At 38.6% G+C, this 14,811-nt stretch overlaps 1 protein-coding gene across 1 annotated transcript in view; it reads left to right on the forward strand.

The window, feature by feature from the left end:
• Nucleotides 1-14,811, forward strand: part of tenm4 (teneurin transmembrane protein 4) — a 223,760-nt gene that overhangs the window by 50,162 nt on the left and 158,787 nt on the right. Inside the window, exons 4-5 of the mRNA XM_074680342.1 lie at nucleotides 681-744; nucleotides 1,840-1,936. The gene's annotated coding sequence lies outside the window, so the exon portion shown is untranslated. The remainder of the gene's footprint in view (nucleotides 1-680; nucleotides 745-1,839; nucleotides 1,937-14,811) is intronic.

Consider the following 14,811-nt stretch of genomic DNA (forward strand, 5'->3'; position numbering starts at 1 on the left):
AAGGCAATAATACCCTTTTAAAATTAAAGAAATGTTTTTGCTTTTTGGTTGGAGATGAATGAGTATGCCTACTCAGAGTATGATTGACCTGACATTTGTTCAATGTAGGTTGGAAATTTTTACGTTTTGAATTTGCTTTATGGCATTAAAGGACAGCAAACAGTCAGGTTTCAAAAAAAGTTGTCAAAGCTAGACGTTGGAAATGGGTTAAGTTCAATAAAAACCCAACAAAGAAGACCTGGAGAAGTGAGGGCGGGGACTGCCTCCTGACCAATTGGATTTACCCGACATTTCTTAAATTTGACTCAGGGTAATTTCAGTTTTGAGTTTGCACTATGGAATGAAAGGGCAGTTTAAGTCAGGCTTAAAGTTGTCTAAGTCAGACTAGAAAAATTGTACTAAGTCACTTTATTCTTAAACATTGTTTAATAAATATCATATGCTCTGTATTTGGTAAAGTTTTTTATTTTGTTTTCCCAAAAATTTGAAAAAATGACTTGGGATGTTACCTTAATAGAGTAGCGATAAGTGTTTAATACCCACATCACAGTCTTGAAAGTGATTAAATGAGTACTTCTCTTGAAACACAAAGATAATTGCAGTATGAGTTCATTGCTAATGGACCCCAAATACCCCATATTTTTACCAACAATGCCAATCATTTTTCTCTTATTTCTCAGGCTCAGCATTATGTGAAGGCACTCTGGTTCCAGCATGCTCATCTATTGGTGGACAGTTGACTTGGTAAGTGTTTCAATTCTGAGTCTGTGAAGCCGCACTTAAGAATTTGTCTCCTCGTGCTAAGCTGCGCAAATGCTAATGAACTGTGGCCCCATTAAACAGTCGGCACATCGCATCCTTTTTTTTCCAAAGGGTGAAAAAAATGTTTCTGGTTTGCAGAAGAAATGACCTAAAATCTTATTCTCAGTTCAAAGAAAATTCACCATCACAGCCTGGTTTTAATCACCTGGTGTAGTTAGGCAGTTGTAGTGAAAACCAAGCAGAGGGATCTAACCCTTTGACTTAAAGATTTCTGATGCAAAATCTTCCTCTCCCCTCTGTCCTTTTGGAGCTAGGTTCCCTGCATCTTCAACCAATATTAACTTGATCAAAAGACAGTGGCTGGCCTTGGAGCAGACTAATATGCTCATTAGCATTGACGAGGGTGCCTGGGAGCAGTTCATGTGCATTAATGAAGTAAAGAACTGAGCCAAACAATCATACCCAGCTAGCTTAGGAATGCGCAGCGAGCCACACACGGGCTCCCTAATGACCTGAGGATCTGAACTTGGGCAGAATTCAATAGGCTGTTGTAAAATGGCTTTGTTCAACAGCTCTGTGCTGTTATCATGTATAGCTTATGGTGATTTTGTAAATCCTGTGAATAATGTTCGACTGCCCCAAGTCGGATTTTATTTTTAAACGCAAACAAATGAAAATGGAAACCCCCCTCTTCCCACCCCTTCCAACTCTGTGGTGTTCCACTCGCAACACGAGAAAAAAAGAAAGAGAAGAAAACAATTTTCCCTGCATATTTAGAAATGTTACCCCAGGGATATGTTTAATTTCCATGGATGAATTACCCCTTACATTTTCCCTGCTTAAAACTGACGCACTGAAGCAAATGTGTTTTCACTTTTTTGGGAGGGACAAAGGGTCATTTCATTACATTTTTCACTGACACAGTGGATATGCTGTGCTTTATACTCTGACAAGATTGTTTGAGTTGATTGACCATTGACATTTTGCAGTTGTTCCTGTGATGCAAATTTTAAATGCAGGGGATGGCAAAGGGCATTATTCTCAAAGTATTAACACCTGCCTCCTCTGTCTACGCAGCCAGTGTGGGGTGCAGGCTGGATACGGGGCCGTAGCTTGCCACGCCAGCATTTGAAAGATGACATTTTATCAAGGCCATCTTCAGTTGTGAGTATGGGTGAGTGCAGACAGTGTTCAGGTCAATTGTCCCCAGTGTCCATACGTGCTGCAGTGTGTCTGCACTGCCATACAAATTACACTCCTCCACTCTTTTTCATCCAGACTCTATCTTGTATTTCTCTCTTCAGGGCCTCGACATACCTCACATATTCACAAACACTGCATACAGAGAGTCTGAAGAATGCCTCTTTTTGTGTCAGCGGAAAATAGAAAAGAAATTACATATACTCTGTTATAAAGAGCTCAACCAAAGCACTATCTTCTTCTCAGGAGTTTCAGACTCTTTGATATCACTCCTTTTGAAGCATGTTTTACAACTGTGTTGAAGAAGGCATACTTAATAAGAGCATGAAAGCGAAAAGTAATACATGTCAAGAAACACAAATGTGCCGCGTGCTTCCCGCACGCATTACTTCCAGCCACCCTGTGGGACCTTGTTAGTCAGGAGCTACACCTGAGTGCAAGCAGCGTGCAACCTAATTTAGCAAACACAGAGAACACTCAATTTACTGTTTTCTCCCTTTTAACTGATTTTTCCTTAACCAACAAGTTGCATTTGAGCCTAAGCTAATAGAAAAGACAGATTCTCATCCTGGTGATGGATTCTGGTTCCACTGGGCTGACCTTTGGCCGAGGTTATCAAGCATTTGCAAAAAGTGGTGTTGGTCCAAACTGAAATGAGAACTGAGAATGGAGCTTCCCCAAGCACCGTGACCTTTGCCGGCCACTCCATCAGCTGCCCGTCACCGCAGACTCATTTATCAGACACGCACTCTCTGAGGAAGCTCACAGGTGCTGACCTGGATGGGGGTTGTATGACATGCCGGGTCATCTCACACAATCTTGGCTGGAGGCAATAAGCGAGTGGGCGGAAACTCAGTCTTCACTGGTCAATACTTAATGGGATGGAGCTCTTCTGCATCAGTGCTAATTTGTTAGAGAAGTCATATGACAGGAGACGCTCGTCTTTGTGGATGGAAATTGTGTCTGCCAATTTCTGACAAGTTGCCAGCTAAAGGACCTTTCAATTGTTCATGGGTTTGACCAGAATGCTTGAAGCTGATTGAAGAGTGGAAAGTCATACTTCTGTCTGTCACTCTGTAAACATAATGGGACAGTGATTTGCTGCAGACACTGATTTGAGAGACAACTGTGAAAGAGAAAAGAAAACCTGGAATACTGTTATCACAAGTTTACGAAGCATAACATCAATCACATATTATAGTTGCTCAACATTTATCTACCTCTGCCAAGGAGGTTATGTTTTTGTCTATCTGTTAGTATGTCTGTCTGTGAACAACATAACTCAAAAAGAAACAAATGGATCTTGATGAACTTTTCAGGAGATGATAAAAATGGGATAAGGAAGGAAGTGATTCAATTTTGGAGGTGATCTGGATCACCGTCTAGATCCAGGATGTTAAAAAGAATTCATTATCTTTATGAGATAGGGCCGTTTTCACCATATGTGTGTATAACTTCATGAAAGATGGTTGGATTGTGTTGTAAAGCAATACAAGACAAGGTCACCATAATTTCTGACAGATGTAAAAGTACGATCCAGATCCTTGCAATATTCTGGATACTACCCATCAGGTGATAAATTATTGTACAAACCTGCAACTATCACCAAATTGTAGCAGGCAGTCTGCTGAAAGGGAGTATAACATTAAAGTAGGACTAAAGTGTTCAATCACAATATGCTTGGCGGGGGTCTGTGCTCTCTGAGTTTGTTGATGAAATAAGCTTGCGAAAAAGTAATCTTTCCTTGATAGTTAAAGCTTAATTTAATGACTAATCAAAGTAACAGTTTTAAACTATAATGTTAGAGCTGTGGGAATCATACCAGTAATCTGATCTTGAATTGACTTCTTATCACCAATCTGAAAGCAGACTTATCTGCTTCCACTGACTTCCAACTTTCATTCAAATTATTCAGAACTTTTGAAGGATGTCTAAACCAAGTCACCTTCTTCGTATCATATTAAACTGAGACATCAATAGACTTCTTACATCATCCTTTCATACCAAACTCTCTTTTAAGCTCAGACAAGAATTAACCACTCAGTAATTGAGGAACAGGAAAGGGAGCCTAAATGGGTAATTAAGCTGAAATGTAAGGAATTACTGACAGGAATTACAATTAGTGGTGACCTCTTACAGTTTCTAAGTACAGTGATATGAAAAGAGGAAATTGCATCAATGTAACAGTTTTTTATTCAAACTGTATTTTCTCATTCACGCAGTAAAAACCAATGCCAGATTTTTCTTTGAGCACCACTAATAGTCTCTTTCTCAAAGCGTACCATGACATACATAGTGGCGTTAAAAGGATGAGTATGCAGTTTGACAAAGCATCCTCCAAGAGTGAGCATTGAAACGACTCAACAGGTGACCGGATCAGTTTGGAATTAATGAGAGATTATTTGGAGTTGCCGATCTGGGCAGACGCTATTGATGCCTGCTGCAGCAGACTTGCAGATGCCTTTGAGTTGCCCTGTGAGTATTTGAAATATTACATACTTCACTCTGAAACGTGAATTCTCCTCTGACGTTGTGCAGTTAGAATCATAATGGAAGCTTTAAATAACCATGGCTCTGCAACACACATTTGATTTAACAGCAATGTTTAAATCAAAGACATGGGGGTTAATTTTAATTCAAACTCAATCCCAGTATTTGTCATCATAATCAACCCACTACCCAGCTTGCAGATTGGACTGAATTCAGCTTCCACACTCAGCTGATTCTCAGGGCTTTGTTTCTAAAGCTAATTCTTTGTAAGAATAACTGAACCTGCAAGATTCAGGCACGCTCTGTAAGGCTACGTTCAAGCTGCTTTAGGCAGGAATAACATTGTCTTGCCAGCCTAAGCCACCAAGTAGAACTGCATTAGGGCTAAGTATCCCACCTCCTCTGACTGAGACAGATTTGAGCTGGTGTGGTTGTCGGAATGAAACTCTGCCAGATGCTCTGAGCAATTCTCTATCCACTCAACTTAGCATTCACTTGTAGAGTTTTCAAATGAGAATTTAATCCAGAGGAAGCTGGAGACACATGTGGGATTACCTTGATTAATGGTGTGAATAAGCTGTTTGGTGAGATAGGAGTCATGATAGTGTTGTTGATTCATGAGCTGTGTTTAACATGCAATATATGATAAAATACAACAAATCTATTTACTTTATTTATGGTAGGATGACCATATTCTGAAAACAGAGGACACCTTACTCTGCCTTTTGGGAATACTACAAAAATACTTGAATTCACTCTAAGACAATAAAGTAGATTTATAAACCATACCTTTATTTAAAACATTCCTTTTTTTCTGGAGCCTATTGCCCAAAAATATATTTTTCTTGTGCAAAAATATAAGTGATGGCTCTAAATCTAAGTTGAACAAAAATAATTTTTCAGTGTTTTTTTGTAAACCTAAATGAATTCTCAGTTTTTGAAAAGCCTAAATTCAGATTCAAAAGGGAAGCAGTATAACAGTTACAAGTGTCTCAAATCATTCAGTATTTTCAAAAAACATATCTAAAGCAACATACTTAACAAATACAGGGATGAAATAGGCTCTTAACCTTGCACCTTAAATGGAAAAATAAACTAACAAAATAAAATAAACTCAATAAAACGGCAAAATAATCACACGATTACCACTGATATTAAAAAAGAGATTCTTTCGGTCCTTTTTTCTTGCGTTGATGAACTTTCACACTTAAGTTGCACTTTTAATTTTGCGATTCAGCTTTGCTTTGCTTATCATTATTCTGTACAAAAGATATATATATATATATATATATATATATATATATATATATATATATATATATATATATATATATATATATATATATATATATATATATATTTATTACTATTATCATTATCATTGTGTGAGTGAAGGGGCCAATAGTATAAGACTTTCTTTTCTTTCTGCTCCTTTTCATTCATTTTGAAACTTATTTTGTTTTGTATTGTACTTCTAGTTTTTATGTTATCAAGAATTAAATAAGAGAGACAATCTTATTGTCTAAACTAAACTAAACTAAAGGGAAAAAGGTAAACTACTATAATTGCTTTATTTGGGCTAATGTAAAAATATAAATAATGGCTCAAATTTTTTTTTTAAAAAGGAAGAAAAGAATATGCTACCTCTCTTTTTTTTGTCTGGGAGCATAGGGCAGACAGTCACGTTTTCTGTTTTGATCCAAGAGAAGGAGCGGCCAGGATCTTTTGCATCATGACACATGCAGCATGCATGCTCCACAACTTGACAGGTAGGCACATCAGAGTAATGCCAGTGCCCCAGTGCAGCGCTTTAATATAAACCATAAAGGACTGTTGCAAAGGCTTAACAAAACCTGGACATTTTGGACATAATTTTGTGATCAAAAGAGAGGACATATCCAGGCAAAAGGGGATGTATGGTCATCCTATGTTGTGGCACATTTTCATTGTTTGGGGGATTAGAAATAAAGCTTTACAGTGCTGCTATTTTTAAATAAACTTCTAAAATGTGGCAGTGTTAGTCATGTTCATCACATAAACTTTCTCAAGCCTTGTATTTAGGACTGCCTCTCTCCTTCTAATACATACTGTGTCCGCAGTCTCAAGCATCATAACCCATATGTTAGGCTGTGACTCAAATCAACCCCTGTAAAAGTGATGAGGGGCCATTCGTGACGAGCATGAAGACTGTTACGCGCGTTCTTTTACAAGTGAGCGGCTCAGCTCCTCTCTGCCACTCATAACTCAGCCATTTTGTGAGGGACAGTGCAGAGGATGAGGTCAGACCACAGACGCTGCTCACTGGCTGATAATAGCTGATGGCTTTGAGTGGTCTTTAGAGTGAGCCCAAGGAAAAAAAAAAACTGATTACATTCATATTCAGACCATACACCAGGACCCGATCAAGGGCTTTCTCTCTACCTCTGAATGAGGAGGCACTCCACTCGGAGATTGTCTCTCTCAATTGTCTCTATCAATTGTAGATGACTCAACAAGAATCCAGACTTTCTCCCACAAATGTGAGAAATTGAATAAGGACGTGAAATATGTTGTTGTTCCACAACTTTCACTGCATGATGACGGCTGTGTGAGTGCGTGCAATGGCAAGATAAGCCTGTTTTTAATTCATATCATCTGTATAACATTCAGCAGATTTGCATCAGTGCATAAGCTTCTCCTACAGCTGGCCTCTGAAAGAGTCCCAGGTGAAATGTTAGAGCTATTTTCTACTTCGGGCCACATATTAATAAATGTCAGTAATGTTGAGCCGGTTTGGACACTGACTTGATGCACTGCTGAATCTGTAAGTTGACCTTAGACCCTGACGCCACACATCAGCTCATATTAAGACAACACAGCCAGCGTGCTGAGCTGCAGCCCGGTTTTGACGGACATGAAGTCGTTATCTCTGTTGGTTGCCACTAATCATATGCCTCCATAGAGTAATGGCTCAGGTCAGTGAAATGACAGATTTTCAAGGACAAACAATGCATGGCATTTCTTTTTCAGACAAACACACTGACCAGTGTTAGCCATTATACATGGCAGTCCAGAAGCAGTGAGAAGATAACACGACAAGGCCCTTTATTTATGTTAAACCCTATATGATTACAAAAGTGAGACAACTCGCTGTAGAAAATGAGTTACCACATCAATATTGTTTGGCAGGATGACCTCTAATTCCAGGATTTCTGCACATTGCAGTTGTGTCATGAGGATAAAACTGAGAGGTGAGAATCTATGAAAGGAAGACAAATACATTGAGGTTGTAGTCTATAACTTTTTACAGGGAGAAAATGTTAATTTTGTTTTTTAAAGCCTGGAACACATTACAGGATTCTTCAAACCTACACACATTTAGAGAGCACACTAAAGACTGATCGAACAAGATCTCTCTCTTCTGATCTTATAGAGTGTACAAGCGGCAACCTCCGGTCTAAAAATATGAGACAATGCGGAAGTGCTAAAATCTGCTGTTTTTCCAGTGTCCGCTTGAGACTGGCCCCAGAAGTACCAGAAGTCATGTACACACCAAGCCAAAAGAAGTTACTAATTTTATGATCGCCACACTCTTTACAGGGGCTGAATTTTTTTCAAACTCGGCCGTTCAGAGGATATTAAGATTGCAAGCTCATCTATTCAGAGGCACAGCTCAGGTCACATGACCGACAGGCACCCTATAGCTGTACACCAAGTCCTTACCGCTACCAATATGGCCGCTATAGCCGATATGCTTCATTTTCCGTTTCAGAAACAGACTGGTGACGTAGGGCAGACTACGTCTATGTTTTATACAGTCTATGAGTGTGAGCCACTATAAGATCTACAGATCTACAGTCTTTCCTAAAATAACGTTCTGATCCCGCCCCCAACGTTCTGATCCCGCCCTCATGTTTCATAACTTTATTTTTTTTTCCAGGAGCCTTAAAATCATGGCTCATTTTACCACCGCAAGGTATCTAACACAAAGCAAAACATGAAGTGACAAAACCTTATCATACTTTTTAAAACCGATTTAAAAATATAGAAATTTTAAGAAAAGTTTAGGGTGGGCCTGGGATCTTTATGCCCACCAATGGTGCCGTCCCTGGTGTGTGGCCTGCACTCTGGAAGACACCCCACACTAACCTATTCTTCAGCAAAGTATCTGCTTCTCCATGCTCAGTATTCCAAATCTTGCGTAGTAAAACGTGACTTTATAGAAACAAACATGACGAATGGGAACAAGCAATGATGGTTGTTCTCAGCATCTAAAATTAAGAAAAAAAAAAAACAGAAAAAAAGAAAACGGTTATGGAAAGGCTGTGAAGACAGCAGGAATGTAGAGTTGGAGGTGAGTTAAGTCATCGCAAGTATCATAGATTTCTTACTTCCTCTTGGATCAGTCAGCTGAGTCTGCTATCGTCTTGATTGGCTTTGCTGTGGTCAACTTGATATAATACACTGTATCTGCTCAGCTCCTCTTGGAGCACCCCACACACTACAGGATTTTTAGTCGCAAATAATAACCATGTTCATCATCGACAATCTCTCAATCAGAGGCCTTCCGACTGGACAAAATCTCTTGACACAGCTCACATCACAGAAAAATGTCACACGATGTCATTTGCAGACATCAGACAATTAGGCCTTTGCTGGGTTTGATTGTAAGGTGTAACGCCCCATTGTGTAATAATGTAATAGATCTTCACTTCATTATGTAATAAGGCTGCGTTTTGTAATAATCTGCTGCATTTTGTAATTTAATTCTTGAACGCAACATGCAACAAACTTTGCCACATTATGTAATAAGCTCTTAAATATTGCATCACTTACTACAAAATGCAGGTTCCTGCATGTAATAAGTAAGAACTTATTACATAATGTGGCAAAGTTTTTTACATATTGCATTCAAGAATTTCATTACAAAATGCAGCATTATTACACAATGAAGAGAAAATTTATGACATTATTTCATATTGAGGCATTACAAGGAGATCAGGAAAAAATCAGCTTTATTTTCCGGTATTGTGTACATTTAGATCCACTTTCTGAAAAGTTGACCTAACTTTTGGAGCTGCTGAGTGTTATAGCTTCTGGCATAAATGGATACTTCTTATGTAATGTGTTTTCTAAAATCATAAACTCCTTCTGTAACTTGAGAGCTCACACTGACGTTAAGATAAACACAAACAGCTGTAATCATTTCTCTTATTGAGCCAGCTCACAGTGGTTAGAGGAGTGAAGTTCTCCCTTCTTCTTTTTCTTTACAAAGTCCTGTTTTCCCTTCACCTCTGTGAACACTACTGACACTAGTTCTCCCGAGGAAAGAGAATTGCACAATTTGAAATGATTACTGTCTCGTCCTTGTTGCCATGTCTCCTGGACTCCACTCACAAACCATTTCACATTATTGTCATTCACTGCTGTGGTCTACTCATCTGCATGGTGGTAGCCCTTTTACCAGCACAAGGACATGAAATTGGACCTCAGCAGGGAGCTAAATGTTCCTTCAGTCTCAACAATCCTTTTAATCTTTCATCAATCATGTGGAAGCAGCTCGGAGTCGTGATCCTATCACTGCTTGAGGAGGAATAGTTTAGAATTGACAAGCATGAGCACTGCAGTGAAAGTTTGCCATGCAAAAAAGTTGTGATGCAATCCCGGTTCAGCTTGGCAATTTGATGAGAAAATCCTAAAACTTGATTGCTGAAATTGAAGGCAAACAAACAATTGGAAGTGGTATTTCACTTGCAGCCAGCTCAAGGATCTTGAGAGAACATAAAAATGGAGTGAGTTCTAAAAGTTGTTTTCTTCAGCGGCACTGAGAGAGGCAATCACTCGGGCTGTACTGCCAAATGAAACGCGAACTTTAAACAGGATCTGAGCTCAGAAAGTCTGCCCGGGCCAGATTTCTCTTAACTGGCCATTTTAGAAGTAAAGCAGAAAATAATGAAGGGTTTATCACAGCTCAAAGTTATCAAGAAAACATTTTAGGTCCGATGGGGCTCCCAAATAAAGACCAATGAGCTATAACGCTGTGCTAAAGTCAATAATGTTGTTTTATCACAGGGATGGTAGAGCTTTACTGCAGTGAGCACCACATCCCATACTACTTGTCCTAAGTCTGCAGGATGGAATTGAAATAATAGAGTTTTCAAAAAGCTGTATCAAGGCCCTTTTATTGAACCAATACATGAGTGAAATTCCCAACTGAATCAGTTTAAAGAGAAACTTGTGACTGTCAAAACATTTCACAAGAATAATTTCTAATTGCTCTGAAGAACTGTGGTCACACACTGATAAGTATGTTCTTCATGAGCTGAATGTGGTTTCAAGGGGACTGGACTCTGCTTTTCACAACGCTGGTCCAGAGCCAAGGCTGAATTACTGTAATAACCAGAGTACCAAACAGATTTTTCTCATGACGTACATCAAAAAGAAGAGGGATGATCCTGAGTACTGGGATTATGAGTTGATGTCAGTATTAGTCACAACATTCAGTGTCACAAACAAGTGCTCCCCCTTAGACTGAGGTTAGCCATCAGAAGCCATGAAAAAAAGGTGACGCATGGTTCCCAAAGATGCTCAAAAGTAGAAAAAGATGTTATGAGGAGGATCTGTTTTGATTGCACTCCCTCGCCACCTTGTGGCCTGGAGTCTCCGCACACTGTCATAAATTACTTTAAGCGAGGCGTGTGTTCGTTTCGGAATTGAATGGAGATCGGATCAAAGCAAATTTTCTTTTTTCAAGACAACTTTTTACTGGATACGGGACACGGAGGTAAGGTATTTATCTCCGCAGGTATTTATCACTGCAGGTATGTAGCACTACGGTTTGAAACGTGACATCAAGCAAACATTGTAGCAGCTGGCTTTGTGTGAGCCTGGTGCTCTGACGTGTCTATAGGCTAAAATGTCACTGTCAGTTTGTAAGTAAATTAGTAGCTGTTTCTCAAATTGTGGTCCGCGGACCACTATTGGTCTGCCAGTGCCCCCTAGTGGTCCGCAAAGACTGTGCGGAAATTGTTTTTTTTTGTTTTTTTTTCAATGGAACATGTACGAAAAAAAAGGGGTTGGGGGTGCGAGTTGTTCGGCTACTATGCAAATTGATAAAATCTACAATTGGTTCATAAAAGCATGGAGTTATTTAATTCAATTTAATCTAAGTACTTAAGTATTTAAATACTAGAAACTTTAAGTATTTTGGAATAATGTAACAGTAATGTAGTTATACTCAGATTTTGAGGTCCATTTTCTCCCTCATTCTGAAAGAAAACAACAAACAAAACACCAAACTATGAGGAAATGAGTGCACTTTTTTACTCTAGTCTCTGTCATTTTGTAAAAAAAACTGCTGTGAATAAAGGGAATTAAAGAAATAAAATGTATAATTTTATTCATAAAAATAATTGACGTGTAATCCATTTTCAAAATAATCGTTAGTTGCAGCCCTAGCAAGTTGTAACATGTATGATTTGAGTTTATAGCATATGAGTTTGTTCTCTGGGGCGTTGTTCTGGGGCTATTCAGTTCGTGGTGGTCCGCAAGAGTTTTCTGGGGGAATAAGTGGTCCTTGGTCTGAAAAAAATTGAGAAACACTGTTCTAAGACATGACTATAATGTGTAATGTTAGCGAATCCTGGTTGGCTATGTCCTGCCAGTCATCTACCAAGCAGAGCTAACGTAACCTCACTCTTCATTTTATTGATAGACTCTCAAGTTTAAACAGACCACTGCAGAATAACTGCTGCATGTGGGTTGGAATGGACATTATCACAAACAGTTCAGCTCCTGTTTTAGCCTTTAGCTTGGGCTGTATCATTCTTCTGTTTAGCTTTCTTCATCTCTTCTGTCCTTTTTCTGTCTGACAGTTAGGCTCCAGTGTCCACTACAAAATTAGTTTTAGAAAGTGTGGATTACGATCAGTCATATATCTAGAAGGGAGATTTTTTTTAAGACAACTTTCAAATTCCTCACAGCTCCTTTAAAGAAAAACCAAAATAGAGTTATGTTGTCTTTTTTTAAAAAATAAATAGTTTTTAAAGGAAGGGCATTAAACAATAGCCAGTTCAGTCTCTTAAAATTCTTATTTCTTATTATTCTTAATTCAGTCCAAACCGGTTCATGAACATTTAATTCCCACAATTGAGGCATCCTACCTCCTCTTAACAAGGAAAAACATTGGAAAAACTCTTTATACTGGATGGTTTATGTAGTTTTATCAACACTTCAAGCAACAAAAAGGAGAATGGTGAAAGAAACAATAGAAATACAAATCTATCTTTGGCATTAACAGCATATTGCACTAACTGCTATTCCTTTGCTGTTATTAGTGTTATTATAGGCAAACAGTAAAGCAGCTGTTACAGTTCTGAGACTGATGCACTTAGTGTGACTCATGAAAATGAGACTCATATCAGTGTGATTGTTTCTTCCTTCAAGAAGTTAAAAAGCAAGAAATCATAAAGCTTGTAATAATAATGTGTCTTAGTGTTAAGACTGGATTATTAGACATCAAATCGAAAGCTGATGAGTAAACCAAACTTGTGGGTAGCCCCCCCAAACATAACAAGTAAGAGTATTAAAACAATTTAATATTTAGAAAATGAGGTTTGAGAGAGGAAGCTCATTATTTTCTGCTGCTTGTTTCTGCTTTCTGTTGCTGATCTAAATAACATTTGAATGTACACTGCCTCATTAATGTGCCATGAGGCCTTTTTCAATCAATAAACCTACATTTTGATTAAGACCCATGAGGCACATGCTTGCTGTTTTATACAATAAGAAAAAGAAACTCCAGCACAAGTCTTAGTCCAGCGCAGGATGTAATTTCAAAGGGCTCGTCCCTTCAAGAACATTCTGCTTGCCAGACATGTTATACAACAAAATGTCGCTATTCCCCACCCGAGCGGAGAATCCCACATACACTCTGCTGGTGTTTTCAAATGATTTCCTCTGTTCATTAACAAAGAAAGAGGAATGTGAAAGGGAAAAAAGAAGACAGGGAGTGGGGGTACAGCATAACCAAGCATTCCCTAATTAGGAGTTTTATGGGGCATATAATTTGAGTTACAGCACTAAGCCTCCATTCAGAAGCAAACACTTTTTTTTTCCTTTAAACAAGAGCACAAAGCTGCCGTCTGAAAACTCACAAGTTCAAAGCTGAGTAAGAATTTCACAAACAGACTGAGATCTTCACAGAACCATTGATCAACTACAATAAGTTACACAGCTTTAAACACTTCATAATCTATATCGTTCCCAGACATCAAATGAGTCAGATAACACTCTGGATGTAACTGATCTATAACCTGAAATCTCCACTATCAGATATCCCACGCACTAGCCAGATTTGGATCTTTTGTTGCACATTGTAACTTTCTTTTTTTTTTTTTTTACCCCAATATCCATAAATACAGCATGTTCTTATTATAACAACCATAATGAGAGCAGACAACTGTGCACATCCACATCACACAATTGTCACTTCTCTGAACAGGTACAGGACTTCCATCTGGAGTCTTTATGAGCAGAGCAGCTGTGCAGCTGTGATAAGAAAACATTTCTTGATGTATATTTTTTGTACTTTGTTAATTAGCTTTATTTTGAAGTGCATTTCACAGAGCATCTACTGCATAAACATGGTATGAAATACATATTCCATACATCATTGTTTATGGTTCCCACTGCCTCTGAAAAAAACTGTAGCTCTAACTGCCAACAGGACATCCTCTGGACTTCCAGAGTCAGTAAATTTTGTCGCTATAATGACTCAAGTACAGAAACTAATGGAGATACGGACTTAATTTTAGATCCTGAGGGGAGAGTGCAGAAATAAATTAAAAAAGTAAGTGACAGGAATGTGTTCAGTGTTGGCAGGGTTTGCACTCTCTGAGTGTCCCTTAAGTTTCTGCTGCAGATATTTCATATACTCTTAAATGAAGTGTCCGTCTGCCCTTGCTATAATATAACATTTGGCATTGCTGTTAAGATATTGATTTTATACCATAGTTAATGCATGTTTGCCTTCATGTTTTACTGTGTGTTCCACATTGATTGTGAATTAATATTTGCACTTTGTTTGCAAACTGTTAAAGAGACAGATTTCTTTTCAAAAGGTAAGTCTGAGCCCAACATTGTCCTTTGGTCCTGTTTTCCTTCACTTCCAACTCCCAGGGGAAATATCCAGCTCTTTATCCACTAAATGCTCCCTTATTTTCACCACCTTGAAGCTGAAACTTGCCTATTGTGTGATGAAACTCGTGCAGGAGATACAAACAGTAAGGGAGTTGAGTAGACTTTCTTTAAAGCTGCAGAAAGCCAGGGGGAGCTGCAAAATCCTTGGTGTAAACACAAGTCCCCATAACATGAAAAACT

The sequence above is a fragment of the Halichoeres trimaculatus genome, unplaced genomic scaffold (genome assembly GCF_033239565.1).
Source record: "Halichoeres trimaculatus isolate MK-OKI-2021-1 unplaced genomic scaffold, fHalTri1.1 fHalTri1_scaffold_9, whole genome shotgun sequence".
Taxonomy (NCBI): Eukaryota; Metazoa; Chordata; class Actinopteri; order Labriformes; family Labridae; genus Halichoeres; species Halichoeres trimaculatus.